The sequence below is a fragment of the Leptonychotes weddellii genome, chromosome 5 (genome assembly GCF_054177405.1).
Source record: "Leptonychotes weddellii isolate Sample4059 chromosome 5, ASM5417740v2, whole genome shotgun sequence".
Lineage (NCBI taxonomy): Eukaryota > Metazoa > Chordata > Mammalia > Carnivora > Phocidae > Leptonychotes > Leptonychotes weddellii.
The window spans coordinates 19,422,634-19,439,777 of record NC_138373.1 but is presented as its reverse complement, the minus strand read 5'-3'; the positions used below and the strand labels follow the sequence as shown (position 1 = coordinate 19,439,777).

Sequence of the window (17,144 nt, the reverse complement as noted above, 5' to 3'; positions counted from 1 at the left end):
GAAGCCTTGGCTGGCAGATGACCACCTTCTCTTTGTGTCCCCACATGGTCTTTCCTCTGGGAGTGAACATCCCTGGTGTTTCTTGGGGTATCCAAATAAGGAGGCCAGTCAGATTGGCTTAGGGCCCGCCCTCCTGATTTCATTTTAACTTCATTGCTTCCTTAGAGACCATATCTCCAAATATAGTTGCAAGCTGAGGTACTGGGGGTTAGGGCTTCGACATACGAGAACACAGTTCAGCCCATAACATAGCTCCAAGTGGCAGGTGGACAGAGGGGGACCAGGTGCTTCCCACCTCATCCCCTCACCTACAAGCAATGGTGATATCTGGAATGTTTAGGCGAAAGTCACCTTCTAATTGGAAAGCTCTCCAGCCATAAACAACCAGGGCAACCAAGGCAACTCAACCAGGGTGTAGCAGCTGATTGTCAACCCTGCCCCCCAGCCCTGGAGTCCAGACATATTTACTGAGCACCCACTGTACGCAAAGTTCCAAGTTCATGGGGAAATCTGTCCAGGTACCTCCCCACTCAGTAGGATAGATTAGAGAGGGGTGTACAGAGCCATGATATGAGGCAGATGGGACCAAATAAAATAGCAGGGGTTGGTCCACAGAAAACATTAGGTTATGGAGGAGGGAAGATGCCTTCCACTCAGTGAGGAACAGGACACTTCTTGGAAGGCGAGGCAATAGAGCTGGGTCTGGGGGAAAGGCACTCCAGGGGAGAAGCAGCATGAGTAAGCGTGTGCTGATGGGAATATGCGGAGTTATCCGTGGCATTCAGTGAGTGGTCCTACTGGACGTGGGTATGAGAGGCTTGCTTGCAGACACTCATCCCTCTCCAGGTGCCAGACCCTCTGCAAGGGGTTTCATATTTACAATTTAGTTTCCACCCCAGACCCAATGATGTAGGTATTATTCTCCCTTGTTTTACAGATGGGAAAGTCGGGGCACAGAGAGGAGAAGTCAATTCCACAGGGTCCCACAGCGAGAAAGTGACAGAGCTGGGATTCGAACCCAGGCTCTTGACCACTACCCCATGTTGAAGGAAAGTGAGGGAATAAAAGGAGACATGTAGGTTGGGGCCATATCATAAGGCATCTTCAAAGCCAGCGGAGGGTTTAGGCTTCCTTCTGCAGACACCTGGAGCCTTTGAAAGTTTCTGACAGGAATGTGAGACAGGCAGCTGAGCGTCCAGGAAGTGCAGTCCTGAAAGGGAATCATTCATTTACCGAGCCAGGGAAACTCTCCTTCCAGCAGCTGTCCTTTCTAAAGCTGCCTTGCAGATAAGAATGTAACTTTAGCAGCCACCCCCATGTTTTCATCTTTCTTTCCCCTCATAATAGCCAACATTTAGTCAACGCTATACCAAGGACTTTACAAGCATCTCATTGTAATCCCCACTGAAAATAAAAGCCCAGTGAGGGCAACGCTCCTTCTGGCCCCATTTACAGATGAGACAACAGAGGCTCGGACAGGTGATACGATGGGTCCAAGACACCACCCAAGTCCAAGGCAGGCTCACTCCAAAGCCCACCATTTTGATAATGGTAGAATAATTTGTGTGTCCCAATGGGAACCAGAGAGAGAGGCTATAGAGCGGAACCTACTATGTGAGCCTCAAAATATTATCAGGTTGACGTTACTTTTTGGACTCTAGTCGGGAACACTGCATTTTATTCCCAGTGGAATAAGGAACCCCCCGCTCCACCTCTACCCCACCCCCACCCCTGGCATCTTCCAGGGCTGGGTGGAGACTGCCCACTCCAAGTTGCCTCCAGCCTTGGCAGGGAGAGAAGTAGGGAGCACATGAAACTGACCACATTCTTCCCTGCTGGCTGTCAACACACACCACCCACCCTGGGGTGGCCACCTGCTTGGCTGTGGAGGGGCGGGGCCGTGGGCTCGTGGCCTCGCCATTGGCACCAAGTCATCTGCCCCTTAGGACGAGGTGCCGCAGCTCCTGGCAGCGGGCCTGGTGGGCAAGGTGTTTTCTCATGTAACTGTGATCGTACAGGATAAAGGCTGGTGTAGCCAAGTCCTCAGCAATAAGGAAAGCAAACATAGCATTAAGACTCTGTCAACAAGAGTTTGGAAGACAGGAGCCATCCAGGATATACAAGTTCAGAGGCTGCCACCTCCTCTAAAACCCATCTTTGGGGCGCCTGGGTGGCTCAGTCGTTAAGCGTCTGCCTTCGGCTCAGGTCATGATCCCAGGGTCCTGGGATCGAGCCCCGCATCGGGCTCCCTGCTCGGCGGGAAGCCTGCTTCTCCCCCTCCCACTCCCCCTGCTTGTGTTCCTGCTCTCGCTCTCTCTCTCTCTGTCAAATAAATAAATAAAATCTTTAAAAAAAAAAATAAATAAATAAAAAATAAAACCCATCTTTGGCTCACCCCCTCCCCAGGAGGAAAGGGAAGGTCCTCCTGCAGAAATAGTGGAGGAAATGGTCAGGCTGCCAGAGACCCCAGGCAGATTTTCCTAGTGCATAGAACAGCCCTCCCTTTGGGGTTTATTCAATATTCTTGAATTAAAAAAAAATGCAGGTGCCTGGGTGGCTCAGTCATTAAGCATCTGCCTTTGGCTCAGGTCATGATCCCGGGGTCCTGGGATCGAGCCCCGCATCGGTTAAGCGTCTGCCTTTGGCTCAGGTCACGATCCCAGGGTCCTGGGATCGAGCCCCGCATCGGGCTCCTTGCTCAGTGGGGAGGCTGCTTCTCCCTCTCCCCCTGCCGCTCCCCCTGCTTGTGCTCTCTGTCAAATGAATAAATGAAATCTTAAAAAAGGGGGGCATTCAAAAAGAAAGAGGGTTTTTCTGGCAGCTGTAGCTTGGTCTACTGTCTGGAGCTTGTGGTCTTCTGGCTGGGATGGCAGGACAAGCCGGGATGGATAGAGAAACCTACAGAACGGGTTTTGTAAGAACACCCACCGTGTAAGAACACCCACTGCCTTGCACCTTGCCCTGCAGCTGGGGGGTTGTCTTTGGGTTGCAAATGGTGAGGTATTTTATCTAATCTGGCGAATTTCTGAGGCAAGGGAGGATCCTTGCTGAGTCTGTCTCCCTGTGCAGTGTGGCATGTGGAGATGGTTTTCAGATGGTGTGCAGACAAACATCTTTCATCTCATCAGTAATTGTTTATGTTGAGGTGTATTAGAAAACATATATAATTAGTGACATCGAACCTGTGATTTTGTGGACACTCTGTCTTAGGACAAAGCTAAAGTAGGTGTTTAAGTAAAAACAAGAGTGAGTCAACATAAAGAAAGATGGTACCCAGATACAGAGCACATCATGAAGGCGGCACTCAACGCTTGAGCCCTTGTGGTTTGAGCACATCCCGGGAACAGAGAGCCAGCCAGCCTTCCTCAGGTCCGGTTCTTGACCTGCCTTTGCTACCAGAGGCTCCTGTCTTCAGAGGCAAGCTTTACAGAGCCTCTTCACTCCTCCAGTGTAAGCTGGATTGAGAACCTGGAAGGTACTGGAAACAAACAGCACAGATGCATCATCTGAGTTCCTAAAGCCCGCAAGCTGGTCTGGTCTGGTCACTTTGGAACGTGGAAGTCCTGTCCTACAACCTCATGGTAACTGCCCCTGATGGTTTTGCCATCCGCACCATAAGCCGAGGGTTTATTTTTGAAGTGAGATTTTTAAATGAATCTGTGTATCAGAGATTTTCTTCAGACTTCTCATTATCACGTTGGCATGTGAAGGGGTCCCAGGGGTCTCCCGACCATTGTTTACAATCCTATTTATGTATGAGGGAGTCTTTTTTAAAAAAAATGGAATGGTTCTGGGCTTTTGACTCTAAGCTCTTGGCCGGAGCTGGTAAAGGGGACTCTAGGGAGGTGGGTGACGGATGGTTACCAAGAAGAAGGTCCCTAGGTCTGTGCCCTCAGGATGTACTGAAGTTCAAGGTTCCTCATCCTTGGGGCCATTTTCCTGTGATCTTGATAACTTTCACCATCAGAAAAATGAGTTCCCATATCGTTTGCATATCACCACCAAAAGTGGAATGCCATTTGTCTGGTTGGCATCACGTGGCACACATTTGCTTAATGTCTGCCATTTTCTTTCCATATTTGGAAAGTAATCATATTTTTTTTCACTTGCACAGGCCTTTGAAAGAATAGAAGCTCATAAGAGCTGGTGCATGTAAGTTGCTGTGAACCAGGCACGGTTCTAGGCACCCTCGGAGGTAGATGTCATACTGTCCCCGGTATTCAGGTGAGGAAAGGGAAGCACAGACACGCCATGTAGCCTGCCCAAGGTCGCACACCACAGCTGGACTCAGACCCAAAGCTTGGCTCCAGCGCCTGTGTCCTGAGCCAGCAACCGGTCCAATCATCCCAGGTCCGCCGATGGTGGGGGAGGAAGGCAGGTGTAAGCAGACATTCTCGGGGCCCTGGATGCCTTGTTACCACCGAGAGCATCCGTCCACCATGAGTGTGGACAAAGCGTTTCCTCCCAAATGCCTCTTTCTTTTAGAGGCTGTGATTGCTTTTCATGTGGTGCCTGCAAAGCCCGGGCATGCGGTGTGTGAGCTCTGAGCAGTGGCGTCTCCAGCGCCCCCGGCCTCCACGGAGCTGGCTGGGGTGGGGGGGGCGCGGGGAGGACCTCAGTGAGGGCTTCGGGTCTGGAGACCAGACCTGGTTTTCCAAGGACTCAGCTCCCTGCAAGGCGTGGCCCATGTTCTGCACCAGCAGCAGCTCGGAGCACTTATCTGACGCCATGACTCATCTTTCATCCCAGGACCAGCCAGACTGGCACAGCAAGGCCGTTCGGAGCTGGGGGGGGCGGGGTATGGAGCCTGGCGTAGGGTTAGGGTGGAGATGGTGGCAGGCCCTTGCCCCACACGCTTTGCCCCCCACCCAGCGCTTGCTTCCGTCCAGGGTCACTGCTCTGTTCTGAGCTCTCCTGGGCTGTGTTCAGTGCCCGCAACATTGGCCCATTGGGCTCCTCCCCTTTCCCAACACCCCAGATCACAAGGTTCATGTCCTAATCGGTCTCTTCAGGAAAGATGGTTTCATTTTGCTTGGGGACCCAGGGAGAGTACTGGCACCTGAGTCATCTGCAGGACACATCCCAGAAGGTGTGGGGAGGAGAGTGCACGGGGTGGGGTCTCCTGTCCCCCAGCTTGACGTAGCCGGCCTTCCACGGGGAGCCCCAGCCTCAGCCCCAAGATCGCTCAGAATTAGCAAGCCAGGAGGGATGCTGTGTTCCAGGTCTGGCTTTGGCCTCTCCGCCTGCATCCTTGTGGGCAAGCACTGGCAGCGTGGAGGGTTGGGATAATCTACACCACCACGAGGTCTGCGTTAAGCAAGGGGCTTCATGGGGAAACCCACAAGGCCAAAGTCACCAGAGCAGAGATGTTTTTGATCTCTGAGGCTCCCCGCCCTCCTGCAGGATGGCATGCCGGGGCGGGTGGCCAGGGTGCCTGCCGAGGTAGGGAGGGCTCCAGTCCAGGGGAGGGACTCCCAGCCCCCCGGGTCTTCCTTCACACGGGACAGGTGTGGAACGTGGCCTTGTCAGGGGCTGTGTGCATGGCTGCAGGTGCTGGCCAGGCTGGCTTTAGGTGCAGCTGTTTACCGAAGTTGTCTAGGAAGCTAGTTGCCAGCCGTGGGGACCGTGGGGACCACTAGAGATCTGGGGACCACGGGATTTCCCTTGGGTGAATACCCAGGGTCATTTTGAATAATTCTGCTCCTTAAAGTAACAATGATAATGATAGTAATTGCAGTCAGCATGTTTCAAGGCTTACTCTGTGCCAGGTACTTTGTGCAAAGTGCTTCCCATGCATTATCTCATGGAATCCTGACAATAACCTAGTAGGCACAGGTACTGTTATCCCCATTTTACAGATGAGAAAATTAAGTCTTGGAGGGCCAACTATTATTGTCATGGATCGAGGCCTTCCCCTGAGGAGACAGCAGAACCAGGCCCTAGCTGGGGTCTGACTGCCCTAACATAGGCCAAACCCTATGCCATCCACCCCCTAATGGGAACCTAAGTCACTTCTGGGTCCTTAACATCCAGCGTTTGCTGGCCTGCCCAGGGCTGTGGGATGCACTTATCTGTGCCACGGATGGGGATTCCTCACAGCCCTTTGAGGGTGCTCCCTGTCACGTGGAATCCATCGCCCCACCACAGAGTGAATCTGTGGGATGCCTACCAACACGCCCCCATGTCACCCCCAGACGCCACCCCACAATGTGGTGCAGGGACCCCTGCCTTGCCTCCACGGCCCCCATGGTGGAGTGGTTTGCACCCCACCCACTCCCCAGCAACCTGTCACTGGGCCTGTGAGGTCATTTCCAGTTTGGGGGGATTACAGGGTTGCAGTCACCATCCTTACAGTGCACACACACACACACACACACACGCGTGAGCACACGCGTACCCACACATTGCAAGCATGCACGCCTACATGCGCCAAGAGTAGAACCACTGGGTCCCGGCTGTCACATTTTAAATGTACTAGAGACTACCAAATACTCTCCGAATGACTACACCAACTCAAACCCCAGTGGCGTGCAAAGGTATGCTTCTCCCCAAAGCTTGGCCGATACATCTGGTGTTACAAAACATTTTAATCTCTGGGTATCTAATGGCTGCCGTACAGATTTTTTTTGATCGAACTCCAATCAGCATAAATTCTCAAATGTAGTTACTCTTTTTAATTTTTTGGTTCTGTCTCCTGTGGGCATGTAGGTTGTATAGAGGCAGGGATTGATTGATTTCTTTACTCTTTGTTTATTGCTACATGCTCGGCGCCTAGAACAGCCCTGATCACACAGTGTGGGCTCAGTAAGTATTTTTGGACTGAATAAATGAATAGATGAAACATTGACGCGATCCAAAATACAAAAGATGCAGAAGGAATAACTGATTTCAAAAGCCTCCTTCCCTGCCTGTACCCCCCCCCAGCCACCCAAGTTCCCCTTCTCTAAGGCGATTCACGTTACCGCTTTCTTGGTAGCCTCTCCAGGATAGGCTACGTACACCCAAGTAAATGTCTCTATACTTCTATTTCCCTTCTTTTTTTTTTACACAAATGCACATAGGCTTTATCTACTGTTCTGCCCTCTCTTTCTCACTTAACGATGTACCTTGGGAATATTCTCTGTCTCTGATCAGCTCCAATAAGACCATCGTGTCTCCCCTCCTGAAGGAGCCACTTTCTTATCCCCTCCATCAGTCACGCTGAGTGTGACTTTATGGGAGGACCCCTAGATGCCAGGGTGCCGCAGCCTTAGGCAAATGAGGTGCATACGTGCTGGTGGAGGAGGCGGCCCACCTCATTGCTACACTGCAAACTTCCCCGACACCCACCAGAGCGGGGGCAAGAAGTCAAGTGTCCCATCAAGCCTGTCGGTAGAAGTGGCTGGAAGCCAGGCGACCTGGTTTCTATATCCAGCTCTGCCTCTGACTCACTTTGATGGTGGATAAGTCCCTCTGGCTCCAGTTACCCTCTCTGTGAAATGGGCATAATTATGCCTACTCCAGCGTACTTAAAAGGAGGGCACGAGGATACGTGACGAGATGCTTCAGCCAGGTAGAAAACCACAGAGAATTTTCTAGAGGGTGGTAAGCAAGATGATTTTAAGTTCCTCTTTTAAGAGGGACTCTTTTTTAAATAGCGAAATTATTTTAATAGGTATTGGGAAAATATGGCTAACACATCAAACTTATTTCCCAGATATGGCATTGCAGAGGACTCATAGTATTACTTAGGACAAGGCTGAATGTTTTTATGCCAAAAAAGTGAGTTCTGGTGTTGTTATACATTAAGTGAATAATGATACAAGTGCTCCAGCAAGTTAGCAAAAGTTGTGAGGGTGGGATGCAAATGGCTGATGTTTGGGCAACACTGAACTAACAAGTGGGGGGAAAATAAAATCAAACTTACAAATTCTTTTTTTTTTAAAAGATTTTATTTATTTATTTGAGAGAGAGAGAATGAGAGAGAGCACATGAGAGTGGGGAGGGTCAGAGGGAGAAGCAGACTCCCTGCCGAGCAGGGAGCCCGATGCGGGACTCGATCCCGGGACTCCAGGATCATGACCTGAGCCGAAGGCAGTCGCTTAACCAACTGAGCCACCCAGGCGCCCTACAAATTCATATGTGAAACCCATTTTAAGGATGTCTTTTTATTTAATGCAAACATATAGGACACAGTAAATCAGGTGTCAATAAACTTTTTCTGTAAAGTTAATTCTATTCCGTAGTAGTTAATAGTTTAGGTTTTGCTGGCCCCATATGTAGCAGATTCCTTTAAAAAAAAAAAAAAAACCAACTCTTTAAAACCATAAAAACCATTCTTAGCCTCAGGTTCCATACAAAAACAGGCCTTGGGCTAGATTTTGAGCTGAAATTTGCAGATTCTTGCAGTAAATTAAGGAGCTAATGGAATGTAATAGCCACTAGGGCCCCCAAATACAGGTAAAACAACCGGAAGGGGACCCATGTATTAATGACTCTTATTTCTTTATTTATTTTAAGATTTTATTTATTTATTTGAGAGCAAGAGAGAGCATAAGCAGGGGGAGGGGCAGAAGGACAAAAAGACTCCCTGCTGAGCAGGGAGCCTGATGTGGGGCTTGATCTCACAACCCTGAGATCATGACCTGAGGCGAAGTCAGACACTTAACTAACTGAGCCACCCAGGTGCCCCGACTCTTATTTATTAATAACATTAATGTTCTACTTACTTCCCCCATTCCAGTTGTAATGAACTCATGGATTTTTATGCATTTAATATGTTTCAATTAATTGCATTTTTTAAAAAAGATGCTCAAATTCTCCCATCTTTGCCAGTGAGGACCCCTTCAAGGAGTCCTTTTGACCTACCCCAGTAGTCTTTGATACCTTCCTTTGCTTTCTGGTATGAGATATCCCAGGCTCAGCCTGTACATTTCCTGCACCAAAACTGGTATCTGCCATTTTTCCAAAAAGCCCTGGTTCCTTTTTCGTCGGGAATGGTATTTAGAGACCAAAATCTGGGTGCCTGGAATGCACCTAATATTTGCATTTATAAATAGAAATGATGCCCAGGGTATGTCCTGGCCCCTGGAGAGATTCCAATCGCTCCCCTAAAAAACCCTCTTCACCGTCTCCAGCTTGGTACATTGAGCCACATCCATGACTCCAATCCTGGCCAGGTGCTCGAGAACAATGAGTCAGTCATGTTCTGGGGCTGCCTGCCCTAGTGGAGGCAGAAACATGAAAGATTTTTCAATAACCAGAGTCAAATCCATTTTCAGGCTAACCTTCAATTAACTATGAAAATCCAGCTACCCAGAACTCTTTATTCCCTGATAACCTTGGATAATTGAGGTTTTACTGCAAAAAATAAGTACAGGGGATTTGAATGAAAGCATCTGACCTACAATTTACAGGGGTCACAAAGTCAGATGTGCACATAAGCCAAATCAGGGAATTTTAAAAAATGAGTAAGATGAGCTGAGTATAAGAAAATAGGGAATTGGGGGGATTTGGGGTGGGCCAGGGAGCATATGCTCCATCTTAAGGGGGTGCTGCCACTATTCAGTTCAGGCAGAATGTTGCCCCATGGGGACAACTGTCAGATATTTGTGATTTTTCAAAACATAAAGAAAAATCTAGATTTTTGGGTTCCCGGTGGCTCAGTTGGTTAAGCGACTGCCTTCAGCTCAGGTCATGATCCCGGGGTCCTGGGATCGAGCCCCGCGTTGTTGGGCTCCCTGCTCAGCGGGGAGTCTGCTTCTCCCTCTGACCCTCCCCCTCTCGTTCTCGCTTTCTCAAATAAATAAATAAAATATTTTTTAAAAAAGAAAAATTTGGATTTTTAAGATGTGAACTCTCCTAAGTTTGAAACGGCAATGGATTTAAGTGTTTCGTTAGAACTTTAAATATGTTATGTACAACACATTATCTCCATTTTAAATATAGTGTTTGAAAAAAATAAATATAGTGTTTGATGAGTTTTTACAAATGTATACATCCAACTAACCACCATCTCACCCAAGATAAAGAACAGTTTCATCACTTCCCAAAAGTTCCCCCATGTGCTTTTCTAATCAATCCAGAACTTACCCCAGACCCAGGGAATCACTGATCTGCTTTCTGTCCCTAGAGATTAGTATGTCTTTTCTAGGGCTTCATATAAATGGAATCAGATGGTATGTACTCTGCCATGTCTTGCTTTTTAAACTCAGCACGTTTCCTTTTTTTTCTATCCACCCGTGTTGGTGTATGTATCAATAGTCGGTTCCTTTTTTTTGCTGAAGAGTATCCCATTGTATGGATGTGCCACAATTTATTTATTCACCTGCCGGTGGCTGTTTGTCTTGTTTCCAGTTTGGGGTTATTAATGAATAAGCCTGCTGTGAATATCTATGTACAAGTCTTTGTGTGAACATGTTTCCATTCTCTTGGATAATTAAAAGTGGAATTGATAGGTCATATGATAAGTGTCCATTTAGCTTTCTGAGAAACTGCCGAACCGTACCATTTTGCATCCCAACCAGTGGGTAGGAGAGATCTAATGGCCCCACATCCTCGCTAACACTGGGAATTGTCCGTCCTTTAGGGGGTGGGAAATGGGGTCTCACTGCGGTTTTGATTTGCAAATCCCCATGACTAATGATGTTAAGCATCTTTTCATGTGCTCATGGGCCATTCGTATATCTTCTTGTATGAAGCGTCTTTTCAAATCTTTTGCCCATTATTTTGTTAGGTTGGTTGCCTTCTTATTTGGTTGTAAGAATTCTTTATTCTGCATACGAATTCTTTGCAGACATATTATTACAAGTATTTTCTCCTAGTGTCCTGCTCTTCCGTTTTCTTAATGGTGTGTTTTGAAGAGCAGATTTTTATTTTACTATTTTAATAAAGTACAATTTATAGGTTTCTTTTTCCTTTCATGATTCATGACTTTAGTGTCCTATCTAAAAGAGCTTTGCCTACCCTAAGATTGCACAGATTTTCTCCTACACTTCTTCTGGATGTTTTATAGTTTTAGCTCTCGTGTTTAGGTCTGTGATCCATTTCAAGTTAATTTTTGTATAATGTGGGGTAAGAGTTGAGGTTCACTTTTTCTTACATGGACCTCCATTCGTTCCAGCATCTCTTGGTGAAAAGACGATCCTTTCTGCATTGAATCAGCTTGGCACTCTGTAGATCTATGTCCTTCCTCTCTCTTCTATTCCATTGATCAAGATGTCTGTCATGACACCAATATCACACTGTTCTGATTATAGTACTTTATGGTAAGTCTTGATATCAGTATATGCCCTTCAACTTTGTTCTTCCTTTTCTTTTTTTTTTTAAAGATTTTATTTATTTATTTGACAGAGAGAGACACAGTGAGAGAGGGAACACAAGCAGGGGGAGTGGGAGAGGGAGAAGCAGGCTTCCCGTGGAGCAGGGAGCCCAACGTGGGGCTCGATCCCAGGACCCTGGGATGATGACCTGAGCCGAAGGCAGACACTTAACGACTGAGCCACCCAGGCGCCCCTGTTCTTCCTTTTCAAAACTGTTTTTTTTTTTCCCCTATTGTAGTTCTTTTGCTTTTCCATATAAAGAGTAGAATCAGCCTGTCAATTTCTGCAAAAAGTCTATGGGATTTTGATTAGGATTGAATCAACTCCAGAGATTAATTTGGGGTTGACATCTTAACAAAACTGAGTCTTATGACCCATGAACATGGTATATCTTTCCATTTCCAATTATTTTGAGTAATATTTTTTCTTTTTCTTTTTTTTGAGAGAAGGGGTGGGGAGGGGCAGAGGGAGAGAGAGAATCGCAAGCAAGCTCCACATCCAGCTTGGAGCCCAACACTCGATCTCACAACCCTGAGATCATGACCTGAGCTGAAATCAAGAGTCGGACGCTTAACCAACTGAGCCCCTCAGGCGCCCCCTAATTTGAGTAATATATTTTTAAAAAACCACTAAGGATGCCAAGACAATTAAATGAATGAAAGAATAGTCTTGCTGTTGGGACAAGTGGGTATCCACATGCCAGAGAATGAATTTGAACCCCTACCTCACCCCATATACAAAACTTAATTCAAATTAGGGGAACCCGGCTGGCTCAGTTGGAGGAGCATGTGTCTCTTGATCTCCGGATTGTGAGTTCGAGCCCCACATTGGGTGGGGAGATTACTTGGGTGTAGAGATAACTTAAATAAATAAAACTTTAAAAAATTAATTCAAATTGGGTCAAAGACCTAAATAGAAGAGGTAAAATTATAAAACCCTTAGAATAAATCAAAGGAGTAAATCTTTGTGACCTTGGATTATGCAATGAATTCTTAGAGATGACACCAAAGCACAAGTAACCAAAGAAATAGACGAATTGGGCATCATCAAAATTAAAAACTTTTGTGCTTTAAATGAAGTGAAAAGATAACCCCAGAACAGAATATATTTGCAAATCCTATATCTGGTAAAGGACTTATATGGAATATATAAATAACTCCCACAACCTAATAATAAAAAGACAACCCAATTAAAATATGAGCAAAGCACCTGAATACATATTTTCCCAAAGATATATTGGCTGTATAATGGATATATTGGTCAAGAGCACGTGAAAAGATGGGCAACATCATTAGCTGTCAGGAAAATGCAAATAAAACCAGAATAAGATGCCCCTTTACTCCCACTAGTAAGGCAAGAATAATTTTTTTTTTTAATTGAATGATAACAAGCATTGGAAGAGGATGTGGAGAAACTGGAATCCTCATACACTGCTAGTGGATTTTGAAAATAGTGTAGCCACTTTGGAAAACAGTCTATCAGTTCTTCAAAAGGTTAAACATAGAATTACCGTACGATTCAGTGGGTATATCCACTCCTAGGTATGTACCCAAGAGAAATGAAAACATATGTCCACACAAAGACTTGTACGGGATTATTTATATCAGTACTACTCAAACTAGCCAAAAAGTTAAAGCAATACCAATGTCCATCAACTGATCAATGGATAAATAAAATGTGATATATCCCATAATATGGAACATTATTTGACAATAAAAAGAAATGAAGTACTGATCCATGCTACAAGATGGATGAACCTGGATGTCTTTTTTTTTTTTTAAAGATTTTATTTATTTATTCATGAGACACAGAGAGAGAGAGAGAGGCAGAGGGAGAAGCAGGCTCCCAAGGAGCAGGGAGCCCGATGTGGGACTCGATCCCAGGACCCTGGGATCATGACCTGAGCCGAAGGCAGACGCTTAACCATCTGAGCCACCCAGGCGCCCCGAACCTGGGTGTCTTTTAAGAAAGACGTAATGCTACATGAAAAAGACCAGTCACAAAAAAAACACATTAGGTATGGTTCCATTTATATGAAAGGTCCAGAAGAGGCAAATCTATAGAGACAGATCCTGGAGCTGGGAATGGTGGAGGGAGAAATGAAGAGTGACCCTAATGGATACAGAGTTTCTCTGGGGGGAGATGAAAATGCTTTAAAATTTATTGGGATGGTGGAGTAATTCTGCGAATATACTAAAATCCACCGAATTCTACACTTTAAATGCATGAGTTATCTGGTACATGAATTATAGCTCCATAAAGCTGTTATTTTTAAATGAGAATTCTAAAAATGAATACTGTGCCCACAACAAAACCACTTTTGCAAACCCAAGGCAGCTCCTAGGGCATGAGTTGCAACCTCTCATTCAGAAGGTTTGGAAGAACGGACCATAGGAAGAGCATTTATGTGTCCCCTTGTCAAGATAATAGGTAAAGACACACACCTGTGTTCCCAATTGTCCTCCCACCAAGAGACTGAGTCAAATCTCAGGACAAACTTGTCTCTGAAAGCAAGTGTGTGTTTCCTCTTTTAAGAAAGCAGAATCAGTTGTACACACCCTTCACTGTTGTATTTGAGGCCAGGAACATTTACCACCAGTGTAGGCCAAGGTGTTGACGCAGTCGGGGACTCTCCGAAGCATGACCACTGTTCCCGAGTCCATGAGTGGACTCAATCTCCCCTTGGCTTGTTTGGGTTGGTTTAAGCCTTAAGCGGAGTTAAACCTTTCTACCAAATACAGACCATCTATCACCTGGGCGGTGAAATCTGATGGGAACAACATAAAGTTGTTTGTAGCACTGACTGATTTGTACTTGGTTAATGGCCCAAGGGACCGAACGAGGTAGGAGATAAGCCGGTACTCCACCAACTTCTGTTACTCATCTACGTCTGTCGTGGTGTTTGCTGCGTGGCAGACTTGTTCACTGGATATTTTTCTTTAAGCACATTTCCCATTTTTTTTTACTTAAGTGTATTTGTGAATGGAAAGCAAAGGCCAGTATCTCTTGCCATGAATAGGAGATCCCTCTTAAAAAGAAACCCAGTGAGGGCGACTGGGTGGCTCAGTCGGTTAAACACCTGCCTTTGGCTTGGGTCATGATCCTGGGGTCCTGGGATCGAGTCCCGCATCGGGCTCCCTGCTCAGCGGGGAGTCTGTTTCTCCCTCTGCCCCTCCCTCCCCCCACTCATGCTCACTCTCTCTCTCTCCTCTCAAATTAATAAATAAAATCTTTACAAAAAAAAAAAAAAAACAACCCAATGAAAACAGAATGATGTGAATTCCAACTAGATACTGTTGCCTGGTAAAGTTCTGAGCCTGAGGCCTCATGGTTAATCTGGGAGATAAGCAGGGGTTAAATAGATGCTCAGGACCTGTCTGTACCAAGCCGACTTTCTCCTTGGCTGAACCAGAATGATTAAATGAGAATGGCAAAGGGGAGACATCAGAGAGGCCCTTTGTCTGGTTCTTCCGTGGCAGTTTATTGGAGCCTCATGTGCTTCTCACCTATTAGGCCTTGGGGTGCTAGACTATAAAGACAGACAAAGCCCCAGTTCTTCCCAAGTTTTGTAGTAGTGGATAATAATGTCTAAGAATGAAATAACACACGCCACCTTGCAGTGCCCCAATCATGGTAAACACGTAGTGCTTTGATGGTGCCCTTGGAGCTGTTATTACTATGATCACTGTAACTTTACTTTCCCAGAGCAGGGAATGGGCCATCTAGGGAAAGATGGGAGTTGGGTTAATCTGTGAACGTCCTTCTTAGAGCCATGATGGCCTGAGCAGGCACAGGGAGCTTGATTTCCATCAGCGAGCAGAGGCATTGGAGGGGAAAGTCTTTAATGCTTTGGCAAGGACGGTGGGGGATATTACTGTGTCAGAAAATTAGGTCAGCAGTGAACATGCTTGAGCAAGTTTAAGATCTCTGTTTAGATATGAAGGTCTGGCATTATCCATTTAGCTATTCTGTGGAATTCCAGGCACCGTGCTGGGCTTGTCAGGAATACAGGGCCGCTACTCTCAGAGGGCTTATGATCTCATCAGAATGAGAGGCCATAGCCAGAAGTGGGTATGACACGGGGTAGAATGAGGTGAATTTCTTTCTTTTTAAGATTCTAATGGCTGCAAATGACAGATACCCAATTTGCATCACCATAAGTAAGAAAGAAGGGTATTGATTCTTGTATCTGCTGAGTCCAGGAATAAATGGCTTCAGGAGTGGCTGGATCCAGGTGTTCAAATGTCAGAAATCACTCTCTCCATCTTGTGGCCCTGCTTTCCTCTGTGTTGGCTTTAATTCTCAGGCAGTCTCCCTATTTGTGGCACCAAATACCACCAGCTTAGTAGTCTTTGTTAAAAAAGGAGTCTCTGCCTCAGTTAGACCGGCATAAAGTCATAGAATTGAGTCTCAACAATCCACACGGGGGTTAATGTGAGCACCCCTCAGACTAGGGGCAGAGCCAACCTGGCAGCTCACACCAACTGAGACTGGGGGAGGGGCAGTTTCCCTGAGGACACACAGAGCCGGAGGGGAGAGGGGTGAATAACGCTGGACCAGCAGGCATTGCACTGCCCACCACAGTGCTCCCCGAAAGGGAGCGGCTCTGAGAGGAGGGTGAGGGTCCCTCCAGCCAGGGAGTCAGGACAGCTGCAAGAAGGAGGTGGCCTTTGGCTGGCCCCGGCTCCCGGGATAGAGCTGGGGTGCTCCAGCAGCAGGTTCCTTCTCTGTCTCAGGAGAGGGAGAGAGGAAACAGGTACTGCCTGAGAAGCCATCATGGGCCAGGCTCTATGACACATCTCTGGGTTCCTCTTCACAAGAACCCTGTCCCCTCATGCAGGTGAGGAACAGAGTCTCAGAAAGAAGGATTAGACATTCCTCGACAACCCACAGCTAGCCCCCGATGTGTCCGGACCCACCCTTACCCCATTCCAGCCCGTGTCTTTCCAGATGGTGGACTGGATGGCATCACGCCTCCACGCCTCCAAATCCTAACCCACGAGGTCCTGCTCACCTCTCCAGGCTCCCTCCTCCCGTGTCCCCTCCACCTGAGTGCCCCCCTCCACTCCTCTTTCCCTAGTTAACTCTGTGTTCTTTAACTCAGCTTCTCCGGGGATTCTCAGAACTGGGGTGGGGGTGGGGGGTGCCAGGCATTCATCCACATGCTACATATTTTCATTCGGTCTTCACAACAACCTCTGAGGGAGACGCATTATTATCCCCATTACAGACCAGGACACTGGGGCACCGGGAAAGTGATTGGCTCAAAGTCACACAGCTAGAAAGTGGTGGGGCTGAGATTCAAAGCAGACATTTCACCTCCAGAGTCCTGGCTCTTCACCACCACCCTTTCAGGGTCCCACCCCTTCCTACCATGTTTCATAACTATGCATTTTGGATGGACTATTTGAAGAACATCCGTCTCGCCCGCCAATAGCTTGTAATGAAGGTAGCTGATGGGGCACTTGGGTGGCTCCGTCGATTAAGTTTTGGACTCCTGATTTCGGCTCAGGTCATGATCTCAGGGTTGTGAGATCGAGCTTCACGTTGGGCTCTGTACTGGGTGTGAGGCCTGCTTGAGATTCTCTCTCTCCCTCTCCCTCTGTCCCTCCCACCCCCACTCACCCAAGCTCTCTCTCTCTCTAAAAAATATATTAATTAAAAATAAAATAAATAAAAATAATAAAAATAAAATAAAACATAAATAAAAGTAGCCGACATATTGGGCACTTAGTCTGAGCTAGGCACTGTATTTAGCACGTTTTGTGCATCAGGTACCTAGTTTCACCCTCTCAGCAATTCTGTAAATGAGGTACAATTATCCCCACTTTACAGATGGAGTAC

The 17,144-nt window shown here is 46.9% G+C and overlaps 1 protein-coding gene across 2 annotated transcripts in view; it reads left to right on the top strand.

Moving 5' to 3' along the window:
- Nucleotides 1-17,144, top strand: part of SCNN1B (sodium channel epithelial 1 subunit beta) — a 56,357-nt gene that overhangs the window by 17,274 nt on the left and 21,939 nt on the right. The gene's annotated exons all lie outside the window — the stretch shown is intronic.